Source organism: Sorex fumeus, unplaced genomic scaffold (genome assembly GCF_029834395.1).
Source record: "Sorex fumeus unplaced genomic scaffold, SorFum_2.1 ptg000100l, whole genome shotgun sequence".
In the NCBI taxonomy this organism is placed as follows: Eukaryota; Metazoa; Chordata; class Mammalia; order Eulipotyphla; family Soricidae; genus Sorex; species Sorex fumeus.
Window position 1 is genome coordinate 2,884,454 of NW_026606157.1, and position 23,381 is coordinate 2,907,834.

Here is a 23,381-nt window from a genome sequence, read left to right on the forward strand (position 1 = left end):
AACAGCAGCTCAAATAGAGAAGGGAGGACCAAATAAATGGGAGGGTGCGTGCTGAGAGTAGACTCTAGACCGAATATGATTGCCACTCAATGCCTCTTTTGCAAACCACAGCACCCAAAAGGAGAGAGAGAACAAGGGGGAATGCCCTGCCACAGAGGCAGGGTGGGATGGGGGGAACGGAGGCGGGAGAGGTGTGGGAGGGATACTGGGATCAGTGGTGGTGGAGAATGGGCACTGGTGGAGGGATGGGTACTCGATCATTGTATAACTGAAACCCAAGCACAAAAATTTGTAAATCTACAACTGTCCCTCATGGTGTTTCACTAATAAAAATCTAAATAAAATAAATAAATAAATATGTTCATGTGGAAAAATATATGTTGGCTCGTGCGTACATGTATAAAACTGAGTTTCTGCCTTCATAACTTCACATACCATCTTCAATGATCTCAGCTAAGACAAAGGTATTTGTGAGGTAAAAGAGGAAGGCCAGCGATGGGACAGGAATACCGAGGGTGCAGGAATTAGAAAGGACAAATGTGGGGACGAATTCAATTCTTCTTTCTCCATTGCAGAGAGTTAAGGAAGTTATCTTTCCCAAACAGTGGAAACTTCCTCACAGAGCTAGTTTTTTCCCACACACTGCATGCCTATTTCAAAAATCAACTCCAGGGCTAGAGAGGGGTTAAGTCAATACAGGGCTTACACCATGTTCTTTGCACATAGCCAACATGGGTAGTTGTGTTTGAAGTCTGCCACAACTACATGCTCCCTTGAGTATCACCAGATGTAACTGAGGCATGGTTAGTTGAGTGAGAGACCCCTGACATCCTGAGCACTTCTTGGGAGCCTACCCCTGTCAAATCACTGTCACTGTCACTGTCCTCACATTGTTCATTGATTTTGCTTGAGCGGGCCCAGTAACATTGTGAGACTTGTTGTTACTGTGTTTGGCATATTGAATACGTCCCGGGTATCTTGCCAGGCTTTGCCGTGTGGGCAAGATATTCTCGTAGCTTGCAGGGCTCTCCAAGAGGGGTGGAGGAATCGAACTCAGGTCAGCCATGTCGGCTTACCCCTGCCAAATACAATAAATAAATCAAGTGAAAAAGAAGCTTCCAGTCAGCATGGGAGCATATCATATTAAATAAACCTTTCGCCAACGAGATTCCCCTACAGTAGTATAACATGTCTGATCATAGTAAGAGGAAAACACCTAAATAATTCTGGCCTATTTCCCTTAACATTCATCACCATTACATCGGAGCAAACACCTCGTATCTACGGAATTTTCAACGTGCAGTTGCTAGTCAGAAATTACCTCAGCAAATTTTCTTTCTCAAACCTTCATTGGCATCTCTACCTTATTTACTCGCAAGGGAAGCTTACTTCCTGCCTTCTTCAGAAAGCAAAAGCAATCGGGAAATAGTCCATAAGCTCCAGTATCTCTCTATGCTTTATATTGACTTCTGTCAAGTTCATGAAATATGCATGCAGTTTGTATCAATTTTATCAAACATGAGCAATCCCTCTGCCCATCTTCCAGCACCATCTCTTTCACCTACTCAAGGACATAGCTCCAGAAATTCTACCTTCATTTGCTGAATCATTGTTTTAAAATTGTCTACTTAATCATTGCTGATGGCACACAAATGGGCTGTAAATTTCTCCCCTTACAAGAATTAAGAAGGATAAAAGACATACCCTTTACTAATTCTACTCCACCAAAGCAGCAAGTAGGCTCCAATTTCTCCCCCTCATTACACATGTGTGCACGGTTCACTGGTACACCCCTCAACAAAGACTGATTTTGTATTAGATGTTAATACTGATCTCTCAGCAGCAGATGACACTTCCTGGTATTCTTTGTAATGCTGCTGCCACTAACATTCCAGAACCCTTGTCACTCTTCTAGACTTTTTTCTTTTTCACTCTCTGTTTTGTGCCCTCAAAGGATTCATTCACTTTGGTGTGTTTCAGGCTGAATCATTGAAGTTGTTCACGTCTACAATGATACACTTCATACTTTGGTCACATCACCAATGCATATTCCTGGCTTCATACTCAGAGATCATGATCATTCTTGATGGTGCTCCAGAGAACATGTAGGGTGTTGGATATTGAACACTTCAACTATATGCAACTTAGTCACCTTACTGTACTATCCTGGTTCCTGAATTCTGTTGTCTAGGGTATCTAGTAGAAAGCGCACACACACACACACACACACACACACACACACACACACACACACACACACATGCTATATGTATATATAGCACAGGCTGGGGAGATAGTACAGGCATTGAGGAATAGGATGTACTTGGATTCCATTCCTGCCACCACATGGTATAGCCCAGGAAGTGCCCAGACAATACTGGGAGTGGTCTTGAAGATTCTTTAACACTAACAGAAGCTCAGCAATACACATCCTTGGGCCCTAGCATTGAACTTCTAGCCTGCCTAGAGTGGTCCATATACCACTGAGAATTGGTTGGGAGCTCCTCTCCTCGGCAATCACACACACACACACACACACACACACACACACACACACACACACAGGGCTGGAGCCATAGCACAGCAGATAGGGCATTTGCCTTGCACGCAGTCAACCAGGGTTCGATTCCCAGCATCCCATATGGTCCCCTGAGCACCGCCAGGAGTAATTCCTGAGCGCAGAGCCAGGAGTAACCCGTGAGCATTATCGGATGTGACTCAAAAAGCAAAAAAAAAAAAAAAAAAAACCCATTCACACACACATGCATGTATGCAGGCATGCGAATGTGTGTGCGCGCGCACACACACAGACACACACACACAATAAGAAAATAAAATTGAATTCCAGGGCTGTGGAGATAACTTAAGTGATAGAGTACAGGCCGAGCATATACAAGGTTCAGAGTTCAATCCCTGAGCACAGCCAGGAGAAGCCCTGGTGGTCTCTGAGCACCTGCTGGGTGTGAACTCTGTCAGACTGACACTGCAGTTCAGTGGAAGTGCCAACCATCTCCTTTTCTGCAGCTCTGCTGGATGATGCTCTATAAGAAAAATTCAGACCTTTTCAATACCTCTCCCCACACCCACAGATGTTAACCTTCTCTGGCAATCTTTCTCATTGCAATAAGGAGGAAGTTCACCTTCTCTAAACCACACTGACACAAGCCCTGTTTCTTTTCATTTGCCAATCCCTGGATGATTTTTCAGGCCTATCCATTAGAAAGTTCCAAGGTTTTCTGGAATTCCTCATGGGAGAAAGCAGCTCTCGCAAACTAGACCTGGTCATGGCCAGTCAATAGTCAATAGCCTCTAAAGGAAGTGACAGCTGAGGGCTTGGCTAAGACAACCATGCTCTCATACAAGTTCTCCATCTTAGCATGGGCCACGTCACTCCTATGTATCTTTACCTGACAACTTTGCAGAGAACTCCCTAGGCAAGTGTTCTGTCCGCAAGTCTTTGCATGTGTGTGACATAGACACAGAGACATATGGAAAAAGGAGTGAATTGCAAGAAAGAGTAACACATGAGAAGATCTCACAGAAAGGCATTTCAACAATATAACCAAAAGTCAAAGGTCAAGTCCATGGAGATAGGAAAAGCCATCACTTAATTTATTAAAAAAAAAAAAAGTTTACTGTGACCAAAAATTGGAGTGTCACTAAGAAAATAGTAGGAGTTGAATTAGTTCTTGCCAATAAAAAGATAAAATGAAAGAAAGCTTAAAGAGATACCCAGGACAAATTACATGAAAATTTGTGTTTTTGGAGAATAAAAAATAAAAGATTGGTTTTAACTTATTTCATTATATATTTCAAAAATAATGGGAATTATTGGTAATGTTTAAGCCAGAGAGAAATATTTCAGGTATGTTTGCTGTGTGGAGTTCAGAATCAGAAGGGAAGCTGAAACACCAGCCAATATTTCTATAGTCCATAAATCAAATGGTTGACTTTATAAACTGATTTGCATAGGTAATGAGAAGAGGTTAGAGTTAATATGCATATTACAAGCAGCCATTGATAGCAACTACTGGTACATTTTTGTGAGATATAAGATTTAAAATAGAAATAGATATAATTTCTGCTTGCGGATTATGAAATATTCACTAGTTGTATATTGGTGCGACCTGCTCTAGATGTATAGTACACATCCATCCCAGATGCAGTGGTACAGGGAGTTGATAAATTGACACGGATTTAAGGGTGGAGTTGGAATAGAGAAATGTGCCTTTTTTTTATCAGTCTTCCAGGAGAACATTTCTTTTCAAGAGTGAACTCTGTGCACTCAAAAGTGGGATAGGGAGGGGTGGAAAAAGCTTGCAAACCAAGCTAAAAGAACACCAAAGCATCATTTACAAGGAAATCTATGAGTGTCATAGCTGTAAGTCCAAGTAAAGAAATTTACTTCAATGAAGGAATAACCATTTCTACCAAATACAAAAAGCTAATAATGTTATAGATCATAAAACCAGTACATATAAAAGCTATTATGTAGTCATTCTTTTTGTGATTACATAAAACATTGGAAAGGAGATCCTTTCTATGTTTTATCTATGTATCATTTGATAGTTATTTAGAATGAAGATTTGTTTGTTGTCTGGCAATATAAAATGAGTCAAACCATATTCATCAGTCATTCTGTCTATGTAGGAAACTGATTTTGTTGGAGGAAAGTAACGATCTAAAATGTCCCCAAATAGAGCCATTCAGATCATCACGTGTTGTTTTTCAGATATTTTCTAAATCCAGGGCTTTTCAAGGTCTTAAAAAGTGTCTATTTAAACAAACAGAGACCAGAATGATATTACAGTCTATATCATACTTGCTGTGCACATGGCTAGTTGTATTTGATCCCCAGAACTATATATATATATATATATATATATATATATATATATATATATATCAGAGCCCTACCGGGGTAATCCCTTTGCACCACGAGATGTGGCTCCAAACCAATCAAACAACAACAACAAAAACATAAAGAACAACAGCATGACCACCACACAAAAACTTACTAATATCCCAGACCAGGGAAAACATGGGCCAGGAGGATTGGTCAATGGTTGGAAGCTTACTACACCATGTCTGGGAGGCTAAGGGCATTTTGGGTAGAGAAGGAACCAGTATGATAATAATAAGTGGAAGTGATCATTTCAGAGGGGAACTGAGTGTTGAAAGTAGGGAAAGCAATATACCTGATAATGCTTTAGTGTCTGTATTACAAACTACAGGGCCCAAAAGCAAAGAGAGAGTAAGAGTGAGAGAAAGAGAGAGAAGGGGTAATGCCTGACATAGATGCAGGCAGAAGTAGGGGTGGCTGGGAGGGAAACTGGGGACATCAGTGGTAGTAAATGTACACCAGTGGAGGAATGGGTGTTGGAACAACATATGACTGAAACCCAATCATGAACAACTTTGTAACTGTGTATCTCATTTTGATTCAATTTTTAAAAATCAAAAATAAAAATAATGCAACAGAAACTACATTGATTTCATACAAACAATTGAAAATGTGTGATCCATAACATCACGCACAAATTATACCAATACCAATTAAATTCTAGTTGCTCCAATGGAAAGAATATAAATATTGTATTTATTCATGTTTATTTTGTGATAATGCTGCTGTATTGGTGGCTCTTTCAGGATGAGGAGAATGAGACCCATTGTATTTACTGGTCTTGGCATATTGAATATGCCACGGATAGCTTGCCAGGCTCTGCCATGCAAGCGGGATATTCTTGGTAGCTTGCCAGACTCTCTGAGAGGGATAGAGGCGTTTAGGGTGGCCTCTAATCGCCCTTGCAGATGTTCCCATGGTTCAAACCATATTTGAACCCTATCAAATATGATGAGGTAATCTTGTATTAAGTGTCTTATGATGTGTCCCACGGCCACAAAGTGGCCACACGGTCCAGAAAGCTTCCTGGAGTGTAGCAGCAGTTGGGTAGTGGAGGTAGTGAAGGTAGTGGAGGTCTGCTAATGAGGTATTTATCAGGCACCAATAGGGTGGTATGGAATCCCAGGGTCGCCAGAGGTTGGTGGAAGCAGACAGGGCAGGGTAGGGTGGGGCTTCTGGTTTTAATCCCTTGGTCGCTAGAGATTGGTGGGAGCATGCAGAGGATCTCTGTTCCCGGGTTCCTTGAACCTTGAGTCCAAGGTCACAGAGTTCTGCTTACCTGATTCTGTGGGGCTTCACTCAAGTGTGAGTCTTGACCTGAGCATCCAGAAAGCGTCCTGGAGCATGGTGGCAGCTGGGTAGTGGAGGCAACTATACCACCTCCACTTCACTGATGAGATCGTTCTAATAACAACAAACATTAGCCAAGCGGCACAAAAGCTGGCCGACTTCGACCGTGAGTGTGGAAAGGTCAGACTACAGCTGAATCTCATGAAGACAATGTTTATGAGAAACGGTCTCATCCCTGACGTTCCATTCACTCTCAATGGAATAAACATCTCCAAATGCAACAGTTATGTGTATCTAGGTCGAGAAGTCAACATGACGAATGACCTGGCACCTGAGTTACGCAGGAGGAAGAGAGCATCTTGGAACACCTTCAAGAGCATCAAAGGCTAAGAGGATGAAGAACCTCCAGCTCGAGCACATCTCTTTGATTTTACTGTTCTTCCTGCATTAACATACGCCTCAGAGACCTGGGCCCTATGAAAACAGGATGAAAATCCCTATTTGAGTCTTCCAAAGAGGAATCGAAAGAGCTGTGCTTGGAGTATTATGCTTCACTCAAATGAGAGACAGTATCTGGAGTTCTGACCTCCGTTGATGGTCAAGAAACAGGGACACTGTCTCGTTTGCCAAGGCATAGAAAATCAGATGGGCTGGACATGTAATATGATCTGGAGAACCGACTGCTGAACTAGAGCCACTACAGACTGGAATCCATGGGACATCAAAAGATTGTGTGGCCGCCAACCTAAGAGATGGTCAGACTTCTTCATCAAGACCCTGAAAGATTGGTTTGAGGCTCTTTGTGTTCCTAGAATGAGCAGATGCCATTGGGCTACACTAGCATGCAGCAGTGATAAATGGAGACATTACTGGCGCCTACTTGAGCAAATCTATGAGTAACGAGATGTCAAGCGATCAAGCGAAGTGATTTTGTGATAGTTAAGGTAACATGTCCTGAAAATATTTGAAAAATCAAAAATATCCCTAGATGTAAAATATAGACATTGAAAAATCAGGAAAACTGAATTTTCTCACTTATCCTTAGAATTGCAGAGGTTTAAAACTTTGCAATAAATTTGTCAGGATAATTTAAAAAAATTATTTCTGTAAAGAAATGAGGGACAGAAAGGAATGCAAACTAGCATTTTCATGCAAAGGGAATTTTGCATCTACAAGAGCTTATTCTTTCATTCCAAAGTAAACATGAGTGGAATTGCTGGTTGATGGTAACAATAAAATGTAGAATATATACAAATCAATGTGACTCAAGTAACAACGGTGAAATAATGGTGATTTTGAGTAATCCTGTCTTTTAACGCACTAAAAAAAGGTCACAAGCCACATCTTGCCTTGGTCTAGGTATGCACTTCCATTTCTTTTTATATTCCTTACATGTGTACCAGACACAGAGTCTATCAACATTATGCTCCTCCCACTTTGAGTAGGCTGCAACTATGAAAGTATACGGCTCTGAACTGAAGCTTTCTACAGTACCAAATTAAGGCAGAACGAGTCTCAAAATGTCAGACCACACATTCTGCTCTGGGCACTGTTTCTGCACCCTTTTAGAATCTGTACCAACAGCTCTCAGACTACTTCATCATGCTGAGAATTCCTTATGTTGAAATTTACAGATAACTGTGATGGCTCCCTTGCCAGTCAACTGTATATTAGAACTAAAGACTATCTTTAAAAAAAATGTAGTTTGTTTTGTCATTTTCTGTTTGAATGTGACCTTTAAATTATGCGAATACATTGTTTATGCATTTCATTTCCCATCTTCAAAAACACCATCCCGTGAAATAATCAATTCAATAATTATTCTCTTATGGCAGAGACACTGAATAAACAACAGTGTATTTGCTAACTGTAACCGATTTCACTTTACGTAGTTTTTCATTTTTTTAAGTCTTGTAGTTGTCCTTGGGAGGAAATCTTATCAATTTAGGGTAGGGAATATGATGGCGGCTCATTTCATGCAGACCACCTCCTCCTCTCTCGCACCCCTCCTTATATCAATCCTAAATTAATACACTAGGTGTTCTGTAGCCAGCGTGGTTTCACATTGATCTTGGCCAGCTTGTTTACAGTGTTTTGGCAAGTTGCTGATGTACTTCTCCCTGGGGATAGAGCAGGGGTTAATTGCTGTTAAACTCTCAGTGCCAAGTAATGGTTCAGCCTCTCTGCTACATTAAAGATGACACTAATAAGGAAAGAGTGCAGTGGATTGCTCTATGTTGAAAATTGGACTTGTGGTGACAGAAACTTGGAGCTGAGCTGATGTAATAGGAAGACCATAATGTAATTATAACTGCAGAACATGTGTCATACCAAGTTAAATGATACATTAATGAATCAAAACAGGTGATGAAGTGTTGCTCTTTCAGCAGATAGAGGTGCTTTCAAGGTTAGATTGCCATTAATTTAATAATCTGTAATATGGATATTCTTCAAATCACAAATGAAATCAACCTTAATGTGTCCATACAGCATCGCTTCTTGGGTTCCCAATAGGGAACATAAAAGAAATAAAGCGAAAGTGAACAGAGTTCAACCCACCCATCCTGTGTTTAATTTTGTAAGAGAAGAGTTTTACATTGTAAGGTGAGCGGTTGCCCAGGGCCGTCTCTGTGTCCTGGTAGATACTTGATCATTTTAATCCACAGCTAGCCAGCCAGTGACTCCCAAGGGAGCACAGACCTAGAGAAAACAACTACTTCTTATCAAAAAGGACAACCTATATTATCAATAAGCCAAATTGAAATATTATCTATATTAAGGTCACGATAGGTAGCATACAATTATGTCTCTGAAATATCCCAATCTATTTCATGTAATTTGTTTATTTTCTATTCATAAAGCTTTCAGAAGCTTTATGAAGCTTTTCTTATGAATTTTTAAAAGTTAATTAAATTCATAAAGAAGAAGAGATTTCCTGGTATCCATGAATTTTACATTTTCTTTTTTCCTCTAAAATTATTATGTTTCCAATTTGTTTAGAGATACTCAGAGGTTAAAAAATACAATAGTTTTATTTGCATTTGACAATTAGGATCTCGATTTTAGATTTATTTTGAAATCATAAATTAACCTTTTTAAAGATTCTGAAAACAATATATTATCTAATGAACTCTATTATATATGAAACAATTTACAAATAAGATACTTTAATACGTTGGAATACCTTATGTTGGTTATCATTAAATTATTTAGTATAAATAAAATTATTTAAATAAAGTTAAATTATATTTAACTTTCTTTTAATATATTTTATTTTAGTGATGTCATTATTATTGTTTATTATTGTAGCATTGGTTAAAGTAAATTACAAAGATAGGTGATTATTCATTCCCACAACTGTTGTAAGAAACTAGAAAAATAAATGTCTTTTAAAAATAATCATACCTGCCTTTTGAAAGATATTAAGCAGAAAATTTGTTCTCTTATTAAATGGCAATGTTAATTTAACATTTGCATATATTTACAAGAGACGATTTAGATTTAGATATTAATATGCCTGTGCTTGGGGAGGGATCATTTTTCCTACATCTTGAAGTTCTAGGCTAGCAATTAAATACATATCTTATAAACAAGAGAAAAACATTTTTTAAGTTAATAATAACACGTATACCTGTCATACACATGGGAAAAACTGGTGAAAGTGATTAACCAGAAATGCCTTTAAATAGAGATATAGGCTAGTAGAAAGAGGGAAAGTGATCTGTAGAATGAATATCACCTACAACGGCAGATGACAAGGACATGGCCTTTATGCAGATGTCTTCCCACTGGTAAGTGATCAAGATTAGATTTTCCAGTGCAGGAAGGGTGACATCTAAGAGAAGAAAAATGTCCTCTCTACATGTAAACCTCCTCTCTTACCTAAAGGGTCGCCTTTACTTTCAGAACTCTTTCTATGAAATTATCCTATTCCCAAGACACATGTTTTTAAGGGTGCATTTGTTACCCTACATGTAGCAGAATATGCTAGCCCCAAATACGCCGACATTGGTAAAGTGATTATCTTGAGCTGTGGGCTCTTGAAAAATAGCAAGGACAAGGGGAATCCTTCTATGCATTGACCATATCCAACTACAGTCCACTTTTCCAAAAAGTTGATTTGTCAGAAAACACCTTTGTCAGAAGGGAAGACTGACTTATCTAGACAGAAATAAGAGGAGTGTACCAGACTTTCTCAAAGACAATCATAGCTCCCACTTGTTCTCAAGGCCTGTTCAATTTCTTAAAAATTATATACTAAGAAGTAATGCCCAAACAATGCCAGATGTGACCTAAACATAACCCCCTCCCCCCAAAAAATATCTACTCTCTCCTAAGAGGTGTTTCTCTGTAACCCTTCATAATGTGAAGTATAAACCTGAAATCTATACCACCTCATTTTCCCTTGAGTCTTTCATAATGTATGTGGTATCCGTGATATAAATTTATTTTTCTCCTTTTTTGTGTGCTGGAAATCAAACCCCATATATCACATATACAAGGCAAATGTTCTACCACTAAGCGTTACCTGAAGATTACTGTTTTCTTCTGATTAATTTGTTTATGGTGATAGGTTTTTCAGAAAGAACAGGGAAAAGTTGTATTTTATTCTCTAAAATATTGTTTTTTTTTTTCTGGGAGGGTATGGAGGGTGGGCATTGCAGTGATAATACACCGAGTAGGGTGTTTGCTTGTATTGCAAGTTGCTGACCTGACTTTGACCCCTGGCACCCTAGAAAGTCATCCTGGTGCCTCCAGGAAGGATCCCTGAGCATCTCTGGGTGTGGTTATAGAACCAAACCAAGTCCAAACAATCATTTACTTTATATCCCAGCAGGTAGGGCATTTGCCTTGCACTCAGTCGACCTGGTCAAGCCGGGTTCAGCTCCTCCGCCCCTCTCAGAGCGCCTAGCAAGCTACCGAGAGTATCTCGCCCGCAAGGCAAAGCCTGGCAAGCTACCCATGATGTATTGGATATGCCAAACACAGTAACAACAAGTCTCACAATGGAGATGTTACTGGGGCCGCTCAAGCAAATCGGTGAACAATGGGAGGAAAGTGCTACAATGCTAATAATAGTTCAATGCTAATAATAATTCATCCTGGAAAAAAATGTGTTAGTAACAAAAATGCTTTGCTTTATTTTTTTTATCATTTTAATATGAAACTAAACAGCATATTACTGTCATGGGGGCAGACGATTTTAAAAATAAGCAAGCTTCCTTTACATCATTTACCTGCTCATGCCTTTGCTACGTGGATAAGACAGGATGTTTCTTTTTTTTTTTTGAGTGATAAAAATTTTAATTAGTATATATATATATATATATTTAAAAATTTTTATTAGTGAAACACCATGAGGTACAGTTGTAGATTTACAAATTTTTGTGCTTGGGTTTCAAGTATACAATGATCGAGAACCCATACCTCCACCAGTGCCCATTTTCCACCACCATGGATCCCAGTATTCCTCCACTCCCCATTCCCCGCACCCCCGCCTCCCTGTCCCACCCTGCCTCTGTGGCAGGGCATTCCCTTTTGTTCTTTCTCTCCTTTTGGGTGCTGTGGTTTTCAAAAGAGGTATTGAGTGGCAATCATGTTCGGTCTAGAGTCTACTTTCAGCATGCTTCTCCCATCCTGGGAGGATCCTCCCAACACCTTTTATTTGGTGCTCCCTTCTCTATCTGAGTTGCCTTTTCCCCTAGCATGTGTGGCTGGCCTCCAAGTCATGGAGTAAACCTCCTGGTACTTATCTCAGCTATTCTTGGGTGTTAGTCTCCTATTTTGTTTCTTTATGTTCCCCAGATGAATGTAATCTTTTTATAAGACAGGACATTTCTAAAGGCTTATAATACAGCACATATTTGAGGAGTCAGTTCAGGAGAGGACATTGGGTATCTAGAATGAACTTGTCATCTGTATCAGTAACTCAGAAGTCATGCTTGTGAAGAGTTATAAAATAGAGTTTGCCTGTGAGTAAGAAGCAGTAAGTAATCCAGGCACACTTCTTTGTGATGTGGAAGAGAAAAGGTTCCAGGCTCAGCCAGTAAAGTCTCAGTACTGGAAGAAAGGGTGATTCTCTCGGAGCCAGAGAAAGGTCAATAATGTCAAATGATAGAGAGAAAATAACATCTAGCCCCCTAATTATCACTGACTTGAAGCACAAGAAGTTGATTCATGTCTGCCTAGATGGAAGCGGCACAACAGTTACTTTTTCCGTAGCAGAGAGAATAGGATATATACATGTATGTATGTGTGCGTGCACATGGGAGCACACACACACACACACACACACACACACACACACACACACATAAAACATCTTGTAGGTAGAGCAGATGCTCCTTGTAGTTGATTCACAAACAGTGAGGGGAATTGTGGATGAAGATCACTAACATCATGCAGAAGAAATTTCTAGTTTAACTCTTGACTCCCCACAACTTGAACTACAATGTGCCTTGTTATCCACCAGGGATGGATGTAAAACCTGTGAAGGCTCAAACATCTTATGAACTACCCTCAGAACAGTGGGTTCCAACCAACATCCACAGTGGGTTAAATATGTGAATATGGAGCACATGGATGAAAGAGATACACCTAACAAGGTGTTTAGTGTGTGTGTGTGTGTGGTGCACACGTGCACTCCCACACGCATGCACACATACATATATGTATATATTCTAATCTCTCTGCTTTGAAAAATGTTACTGTTGTGCCATTCCCATCTAGGCAGACATGAATCAACTTCTTGTGCTTCGAGTCAGTGATAATTAGGGGGCAAGATATTTTCTCTCTATCACATGTAGTTTGATCCAACTAGGTCAAACCTATGTTAAATAAAGATCAATTGAATTAGGAACTCTGGTGCCTCGATTAGAAAAGGAGGAGGCATTTAACTAGGGCTAAGAGGAGGTTGGGAAGAAACTTATGACTCTGTATAAGTAGAAGGGGAAGAATCGGTGAAGAGGAAGGAGCCGGGGCAGAAGAAAGTGAGATAGATAAAGGAGAGCTGTGGTACGTTACAGAGAAGGTGATGCCAAACGGATGCAGGAAAATTCAATTCTGTACTAGACAAAGTTAAGTTGGTTTGGAAAAGCAGAATTTGCAGTTGAGAACTTGGCACAAGATAATTTTCCTATTGAGTTGGAATCTGTCATGTGTTCAGTAGGAGATGAGCACTGTTGCATTTGATATTTAGAAATGTGACATGGGGGCTTGAGGTCATTGTTCAAATGATTGAAGAGCAGTCATGGTGCTGGAATTGCTTATCTGGTCACTTACTGACAATTCGCAGGAGCTTCCAGGAAGTGGGAACACACCCACTTAGTTCGGTATTTTAGTTTCAGAGGAAGTTAAAAACGTTCTCAGAGCCAGCCAGCCACCTATCTCCAGAAAGCCAATGCAAATTAGATCAGTTACATCTTTTTCATTTTTAAAAACTCAATTTCATCTTTTTCTTCTATTTATTTAGTGTTTGGTGTGGAAAGGATGATTCCTTGCTTGCTACTTATGCATTTCAAGTGCGATGAATAAAGCTAAACATGGAGATCTGAGAAACTAAATTGAAATGAGAGTATGCTCACGCCGTTTAAGGTTTATATAAGTGAGGCCTTTATAAAGTTCACTCCAAAATAAATTGAGTAGGTACAATAATTCACTGAAAATTGCTCCTGAGTTATTGCATGCTACTGCTGACCACAAAGAAAAACAAAACCCCAAAATCCTCAAGTCAGCAACTTGTGGTTAATGTCCCTTTTCTTTATGTTCCTCTAAGTATTTAATTTTTTTCTGGATGGCACTCAGAGTGATATTACATTTTTATGATTTTTTTCCAAATGATTCATGTTTTCTAGTTGATCAAATAGTTCAGATTTTTTGATGCCCTTGTTTAAATAATCTAAAAGATGCTTAAAATTGGGCATGCATATATTTTTAATGAGGACAGCAGTACAATAGAAAATGAACAGTTACTATCACTTTTTGTTTATATCACACCTTTCCTCAAGTGTTTTATTTTGATCTTTATCTTTATTAAAGCCCTAACTATTTGTGGCTGTTCTTTAATGTTCTCAAGTTGCATAATTGGACTTCGCTTTTGATGGTAACTTGCGATGAGAAACATTATATGGGAATGTGTGTTAGCAGAGAGAACTTTAAAACAAATTGTTGGAACTCTATGCTAAAGATTTATAATGGCTTTCTTTGACGAGCACCGATGTGTGATGATATTCTACTAATTTGGTATTTCATAATTAAGGAAGTTATAATTTGCTAACAGGGCTCACAACAGCTGCCTGTGGAATAAGACAATATGCTTTTCCTCTCCCTACTGGGCCTAATTCCCCAGTAACCTTATTGAAAATGTGCATGGGCTACAAAACTAAAGATTAACTGTCCAGGGACCTGCTTCCTGGAGCTTATTTGAAGATTAAATCAAATGGCAGGCAATATATATTTGGTAATACGGCTTTGCTGCAGTCTTTTCCTACATAGTGGTAAGTAGACTGAAAGAAGATGACACTTTATAGTCGTTAAAAAAAAAGATTTTTCTAAATGTGAAATAGTTTTGTTCTCATGCTGAAATCGAAATGAATAATTTATTTCTTCATAACCAAGAGCATCTTCTGCTTTTTGAACACATAATAAAGAAAGTCTAATTACAAATTATCCATAATTACAAATTGTTCAGCCTTTTAAAAGAGGATTATTATTCATTATCTATTTATTTCATAACAAACACCACTAAAGGTGTGAAAGATGAGTTTAAAATGCCAACTGAGATATTGCAACATTTTAATTAAATAGAAAGCAGTTCAAATATATATTTAAAAACATAGCTTTTAGACTACACATTAGTAAATGGATTTCTACTTAACGAATCAGAGAAAGATGGATGAAGATGTTCTGTGTTTAAAAATACTATATTCAGCATGCCTGTGCACAGATACTGAAGTGTGATTTGTCCTCAGAGCAGACATCTGAAGAACAAGTGACATTCTTACAAAAAATCCATATTGGTGATGTATTTAATTACAGAGCTGATTGAAATTGACAGCTTTAGTGACCTGAATTTGCACTTGTAGTGATTGATGTATGCTTCAACTCTGGTTACTTTTAAACCAATTCACATATTGCTCAATACTATAATATCATTCTGTCAAATTGCAAACTACATTTTTACAAGTGTGGGGACCAGGGAGAGTGCATGTTTAATTAAAATGAGATAGAGATGAATTGTTTAAAAACACCTATACAACTGTTCAATGGGGACCCTTGTTATTTGAAAGAGGAATGAAAGGAAATTCAATACACTTATGCAGGCATTTATATTCCTAGAGTCATCTTGACTCATAGAACATATATTCCTAACTGCTGAGAAAGAGATCTCAAAACTGTAGGCTGTTGTCTCTAAAGCTTTATGCTCTTAGGTCTGCAGTCTTTGAAAATAATATTAGATAAATAGGATCTGGAGCGATTGGACAGCAGGTAGGGAGCTCGCCTTGCACATAGCCAACCCAGTTTGATCCCTAGCATCCCATATGATTCCCAACTCTACAGGAGTGATCCCTGAGTGCTGAGCCAGGAGTAAACACTAAACATCATTGGGTGTGGCCCCACAATGAAAAAACAGATATATAAATAAAATTCATGTCTTAGAACAAGGATGGATCTTAACGATCTTGTATTCCAATTTTAGTTTGTGTCTGATCGTTTTTCTGCTAGTATTTCTGTGTATCCTGACTTTATAACTGCTATGCAGAAAAAAGAAAATCTTTGGGATATCAGAGACTTGGTGTACTATATAAAACATAAGAACGTACATCATTTTTTATTCACAGTTGATTGTACTTTCATGCCACACAGAACTCTCCCCTCCACGTTATCTTTCAAGACTAAAATCATTTTGGATGTATGGGGATGTTCAGCTTATAGTCTTTATCATCTAAAGTAAATTCACTTAGTTTTTATCATACTAAGTAAATTCACTTAGTTAAGGCAGAATACCTTGAATCGTAACAGTAATAGTTGCCACTGATTGATGACAACTGAAAATATACCCAAAAGTATGTCTAACAACAAATAAACAAATTACATGATTTCAGTGTCTATTTATTGATGTGGTGAGACATAGGTTTAGCAATGTTTTCAGATGGCCTCATGGTTGAAGTAGATGAAATCTGAACTCAGATACATTGAGCTTGAAGAGTTTATAACCCTTTTCTATACTACATTTTTTTTTCCCAAACAAAAGAAATTTCAATTAAAATAAACCCTCAGACGGTCAAATTGTAATGAAGATCTGATCTCTCCTAGTTAGCTGTTACATGTACACTTATTCAGGAAAAGAGAATTACAAAATTTTTGTGACCTTTACATATATCCTCCTTAGTAAGAAAAACACAGGAAAATGATCTTTCAGTCTACTTCCCAGATACAAAAATATATGCCAAATTAAATTTTAGTAAAGGAGATTAATTTTGGCACTTTAAGGTTCACTGGTAATTTTTTAAAATACATAGATAAAGTTACTTAAACCATCATTTCAGGCACTCTGGAAATCCAGTTTCAACCTCAACATTTCTGATTTTTCATAAGATAACAAGAGTTAGAGAGAGTGAACATAAATGCCCCTTCTGCCTCACTGTTTCTGCTCTTCTTTAATGATAACTCATTTTCTCTAAAGATGGTTTAGTCCATTCAGTTATGGATTTATGCCGGTTTTTATTCTCTAAATATCATGGAGTGATTTAACTACATGGCATAGACAATGGAAGGCAGGAGGAGGTACTAAATTTTACACTGCCTCTATATGCTGATCATCAACACTTCACTCCAGCTATTGTTGTTTCTGCACAGACACTGCTTATCACCTTATTTTGACATGTTCTCATTTTATATGTCCTCTTTTTCTGTAATAATTGAGCCTCCTACATTTTTCTATATGGACTGTCAGAGAAAACTCAAATAATTATTTAATGGATAAATATTACCTAAAATATTAGGCTACGGACCAGAGGTAGTATAGGGGGAAAGTTCTTCCCTGACATATGGTCAATCCTTGTTTGGTCCTTGTCATCTCAGATGATACTTCAAGCACCACCAAAAACGATCCCTGAGTACAGAGCCAGTAGTAAGCTCTGAGCACAACTGGAAGTGGCCTAAACATTCTCCCCAAAATAAAATAATAAAATGGCATACTCAATGCAAAGTGTTTATATATCATTCTCAACTTTCCATTTTCTTTCACGACAATCACGATCACGACCATCCTGATGTTCGTCAATTGCCTCGAGCAGACCCCAGTAACGTCTCCTTCCTCCTAGCCCTGAGATTTTTTAAAAAGTGCCATATTCAAGGCTCTTTCAGGGTTAGGAGAATGAGACCAATCATTGTTGTTACTGGTGTTTGGCATATTGGGTACACCATGGGGAGTTTGCCAGACTCTGCCGTGTGGGCAGGTTACATTCAGTAACTCTGGTTTCTCTTCAAATCGTATAAATCTTTCGCCTTTTACTAAAGATTTCCGTGGAGAGGAACAGTATTGAGTTTTAACTCAATTTTCTTTCACAAACATTTAAATAAGATGTAGAAAAACATTGCCACAGGGAGCTTAGGTTTATCGGGTTACACCCATCACAGTGCTCCCAAGTCACTCCCATTCCTCTGTTTGTCTGTAAACTCTTCTCTGTACTCTCCTCCCCAGCCAGTTAATTACCTTTTCTACCTAATCATATTCTGTTATCTTATAAGATCAGATCCTTCTAAGGACACTGAACTTGTATTGTAAGTTATATCCTTTGCATAGTTTACCTTAAAGCAATGTTCTTTCTGTATGGACACAGGAAGACAGTTAATATTATGCTTTATAACTTGGGAGTTGATTGACTCCAAAGAATATTTACTCCTGGGCATCTGCTTTCTTGACTCAGTTGCCCTTAGTTCCTAGCACCCCAAAAGCAGAGTCCTGACAAGGGACTGAATGGACCCAGGGCCAGCTGTGAGCTACCTGGCAACGAAATGGTCCAGGCCAAAGTGCCACGATACTCAACTATAAATTGAGGGCATGTTCATGGACAAATGCTGTCATGATACAAAAGTAAGTAAGGACGAGACTAGGACCCTGCTGGGCTAGGAAAACTAACTTGGCCTGAGGACTGTAAAAAAAACCATATATATCTATATATATATAGAGATGTCCTCAGGAAGAACCAAACTGTAAATTTATCTCTTACTGTGCTCATACAGAATGACATTGCTAGAAATATTAGAAGTAGACTTACTACAACTATTTAAGTAGATTACTAGCTGAGGAAAGAACACACCCTTGTTGGGATCCCACCCTTGAGCAGATCTCCTAGTAATCTGGAATAAATGTCTTTAGATGAGATTTAATCCTTGAGTTAATCTCCTCGAGGAGTGGTTTTACCTCTCTTTGCTGATTTGTTAATGTTCAACCCACCTTTGTGTCACCACCCTATGTGATTGCTATATAAACTAAGACTGTAAGCTCGAAGGGGGCTGAGGCTCCAGAGAGCAGAGACTGAGGCTCAGGCTGAGGCTCGGGCAAAGGCTCAAGCTGAGACTCAGGCATGGTCTCGAGAGATGGGCTCCAGAGGCAGAATCAGAGGTGAGAGTGAAGATTGGAATAACTACAATTGATATCGACCAGCCTGGCCCTCGTTCGTTCCTTCGCCTGCCCATCGCCATCGACCTCCCAACGCTGCCAGACCTTCTGAAAACACACAATAAGAGAATGGCATGAACCAACAGAGAGCCAGTGAAGATAGAAATCAAATACTGAGCTACACTAGCAAATATATAAAAGATATAAAATAAAATTAAGAGCAACTAAAATCAAAGATTCACACTTGTAGGGCCTATGTTTATTAATCCAAGGTTATTTATTGAATTAAAAAGTTTAATAACTGAAGGTAGCAGATTTTGTGGATGGATGCCCATGGATCAAGAGGTTTCTCATAGACTGAGGCTGAAGTGTCTATGGTAGCTCAGAAGCTTACCAATTTTGGTGATTATAATCTTGCTACAACTATTCTTTAAGAAGCTACAGATCAGGCAAAGGTATGATAATATTGGTAAATTTTAGAGGGATTCTTGTCATTGAAAAATTTTCCTTTTCATGTTATGTAGTTAGATGATATATAGTCAAAGAGAAGAGTTTGTTTTACTGAAAAATTTGAGAAAATATAAGGCTAGTAGTCACAGTATATTTAAATATTTATGACTTATTATGCAGGCATAAGAATTTATACAATAAATAAGTACCCAATACTTAGAAAAAAGAAAAACAAAGGAAATAATAGTATGCATGAACCTCTAAAGGATAAGAATATGAGTTGTTTCTTGTCAATTCTGCAAGCTAGATGGTGTATTGACTGAAAACAGTTTTCAATCTAATTTTATTAAAAAAATAACTCAAATGAGGTGGACATATTTCCACTTGTGATGAATGTAAAATTAGTGAATGGAAAAAAATCCAAGAGAGAATGATTGAACAGTACTTTGCTGGGCGTTCTAGATAGTTTGGAAAACAATAAAAGATTATGTTGGAACAGATCAATTTTTTTTTAATAAAAGAGGGGGAGAAGAAGGAAAAAAAGGGAAGGGAGGTGAAGCAATAAGGTACAGAGATAGTAGATGGAGGAAGAGGAGGAAGGAAAATAGGAAAATGTTATATTTCCTGAAGTGATGGAGAATATTAAGATTGTTTCTGTTCTAGTAAAAACTTAGTTTAGCACCTAGCTTGTTAACTGAAAAAACTCTGAAGTGGATTTTCAATTTTATGAGAACAAGCAAGCAATAAATAAATAACTAAATAAATAAATAAATAAAGTCGGTGTTGTTTTGCAGCAGCCTTTAAAGAAGTGGCCCATACTCTGAGCAGCTGGAACACTTCCTACAAGGCTTCCCCAGAAACAACTTTGTCTAAATGTTATATTTATCATACCAGTCCTAGTTTCACTCTGTACTTCTTTTGTATTGTTTCATTTTATTTTAGGTTTAGTGGACTTTTACTGTGATTTGGTAGGTTATTTTTGTGTCTTGGAGTATCAGAGGATGGCTTTTTTTTTTCATATGAATTCATGGTAATTGTATATTTGCATTATGTCATTTCAGCTAACAAAATGTTTTATAGGAACCTTAATTTTACACAGCTGGAGGGGGAGAAACTTATTAATTTATCTTTGTCATACATTTATGGGATATACACTGATAAAGAGGTAGATTTAGAATTTTAGTAAACACTTACAAGATTAAGGTATGTATATGTATACATCTGAATGACAATACATTATGGCTGAACAATAATTAATAGTTTATATAATCTAAACAACAATTTAACAAAAACAGTTCTTCTGATACTGAGATTTAGTGGCAAGAACTGTATATATATACACATTAAAAAATTGCCAAATTATAAAATTGCCAAATTCACTTAGCTATTTTAAAATACTAGAAATAAAAATTAAAATAATAGTTCTATTACTTGAAGCTATATGAACAGCAAAGAATACATTAAAGAGCAATTGTAACTTGAAATACACTGTGCTAAGGCAGTGTGCTATTTTTGCCTTCTTTTGGGGTTATGCCTGGCAGAGTTCTGGGGCTACTGCTGGCTTGGCTTCATGCTTGGGGTCACCTCTGTGGTGCTCAGGTGCTGGAAATTGAACCTGGTTGGCTACTTGCAAGGCAAACGCTCTCCCCATTGTACTATAACTTCAGTCTTGCCAGGGTTAGATGTTTTCTTTCTAAGAAACTACAAGAGCCTTCCCTGGGCTTTCAAAGCTATAGATTTTTGCATCCTTATCAGCAAGGTAAGAATGACAGATTCTTTTTCTTTTTTCTTGAGATAGTTGCAAACTCTCATGTTTGGGTTACAATTACACAATGATCAAACACCCATCCCTCCACCAGTAAACATTCCCCACCCCCAATATCCCCGGTATACACCCCCTTTCCCACCTTCCCCCTGCCTCCATGGCAGACACTATTCCCCAAAATCTCTCTATTTTGGGCATGACAGGCTATCATGTTTGGTCCTTTATCTACTTTCTGCACACATCTCCCATCCCAACCGATTCCTCCAGCCATCTTTTATTTTTTTTTAAATTTCTATTAGTGAAACACCATGAGGTACAGTTGTAGACTTACACATTTTTGTGCTTGGATTTCAATTATGCAATGATCAAATACCCATCCCACCACCATGGGTCCCAGTATCCCTCCCACCCTCCATCCCCCCCCCATCCCACCCCGCCTCTGTTTCAGGGCATTCCCTTTTGTTCTCTCTCTCCTTTTGGGTATTGTGGTTTGCAAAAGAGGCACTGAGTGGCAATCATGTTCGGTCTATAGTCTACTTTCAGCATGCTTCTTCCACCCTGTGAGGATCCTCCCAACCCCCTTTATTTGGTGCTCCCTTTTCTATCTGAGCTGCCTTTTCCTCTAGCACCTGTGGCTGGCCTCCAAGTCATGGAGCAAACTTCCTGGTACTAATCTCAGCCACTCTTGGATGTTAGTCTCCTATTTTGTTACTTTATGTTCCCAAGATGAATGCAATCTTTCTATGTCTATCCCTCTCTTTCTGATTCATTTCGTTTAACATGATACTTTCCATGTAGTACCACTTGCATGCAAATTTCATGACTTCATCTTTTCTAACAGCAACATAGTACTCCATTGTGTAGATATACCAAAGTTTCTTTAACCAGTCATCTGTTCTTGGACACTCAGGTTTTTTCCAGATTCTGGCTATTGTAAAGAGTGCTGCAATGAACAAACAAGTGCAGATGTCACTTTGACTATACTTTTTTGCCCCTCTGGGATATATTCCCAGGAGTGGTATTGCTCCTCCAGCCCTCTTTTTCTTGGTGATCCCTTCTCTATTCCAGCTGCCTTCTCCCCTTTGCTCATGAGGCAGGCTTCCAGCTATGGAGCAATCTATCTGTCCCATATATCTACTATCCTTAGGTGTCAGCCTCATGTTATGTTGTTTCATACTCCACAAATGAGTGCAGTCCTTCTATGTCTGTCCCTCTCTTTCTGACTCATTTCACTTAGCATGATACTCTCCATGCCTATCCATTTATAAGCAAAGTTCATGACTTCATCTCTCCTGACTGCTGCATAGTATTTCATTGTGTATATGTACTAAAGTTTCTTTAACCAGTCATCTGTTCTAGGGCACTTGTGTTGTTTCCAGATTTTGGACATTGTGAACAGTGCTGCAATGAACATATAGGTATAGATGAAGAATGAAAGATTCTCCACCTTCTTCCCAACATTTGGGATTGTTACTGTATTTTATACTGGCTATTCTTTAGGTATAGAGTGAAATTTCATTGTCGTTTAACTTTCATTTCCTTAGTGTGTAATTATCATATTGAACATATTTCCAGGGGTTTACTTTTTTATCTATATATTTTCAAGTTTTTGATCGACTTGTTCTTTGTTTGCAATATTAAGACAATTTAGGGGCTGACTGCTGTATCTCCATATGTGTGTAATTGTCCCAAAATTCAATGCCACTCCAACACCAAAATGATTCCTGTACTCATTCCTCCCTTACCACACACTCCCTGGTCATCATCATAGAGTGTAGAACAGTTTTATTGATTCTTGAAATTGCTGAAGTTTATTTGCTTTAGCAATTCATGTTCCATATGAGCAGAATCATCTTATAAGGTAAAAGGTAAAAGCCCTCCCGTTGTTCGTCGATTTGTTCGAGCGGGCCCAGTAACATCTCCATTGGAGACTTTGTTGTTACTGTGTCTGGCATATCGAATACTCTCGGTAGCTTGCCGGGCTCTCCGAGAGGGGCGGAGGAATCGAACTCGGGTCGGCCATGTTGGCTGCGTGCAAGGCGAACGCCCTACCGCTGTGCTATCGCTCTTATTGCACTTATCACAATCACCTCAACATCCATTCACTTTGTTCTGAAAGACAGGGATTTTTGGTTTGTTTTTGCATTTTATTGGAAAAATTGTAGTACATTGAATATATCTACCACGGTTTCTTTGTCCAGTCATATGTGGATGAGCATTTAGACTGCTTCCATGTTTTCACTACTGTAAATAATGCTTCTGTGACCAGAATAGGTGAAGATTCTTTCAAATTAGTGTTTTCATAATTTCTGGATTTATGATTATTTGCTGAATCACGTATTTCCATT

At 38.4% G+C, this 23,381-nt stretch overlaps 1 non-coding gene across 1 annotated transcript; it reads left to right on the plus strand.

Moving 5' to 3' along the window:
* The first annotated feature begins 17,663 nt into the window (after positions 1-17,663).
* Positions 17,664-17,782, plus strand: LOC130042483 (U5 spliceosomal RNA). Its single transcript, XR_008795232.1, has one exon. It is a non-coding gene; the product is annotated as a U5 spliceosomal RNA (small nuclear RNA).
* Positions 17,783-23,381: the final 5,599 nt, after the last annotated feature.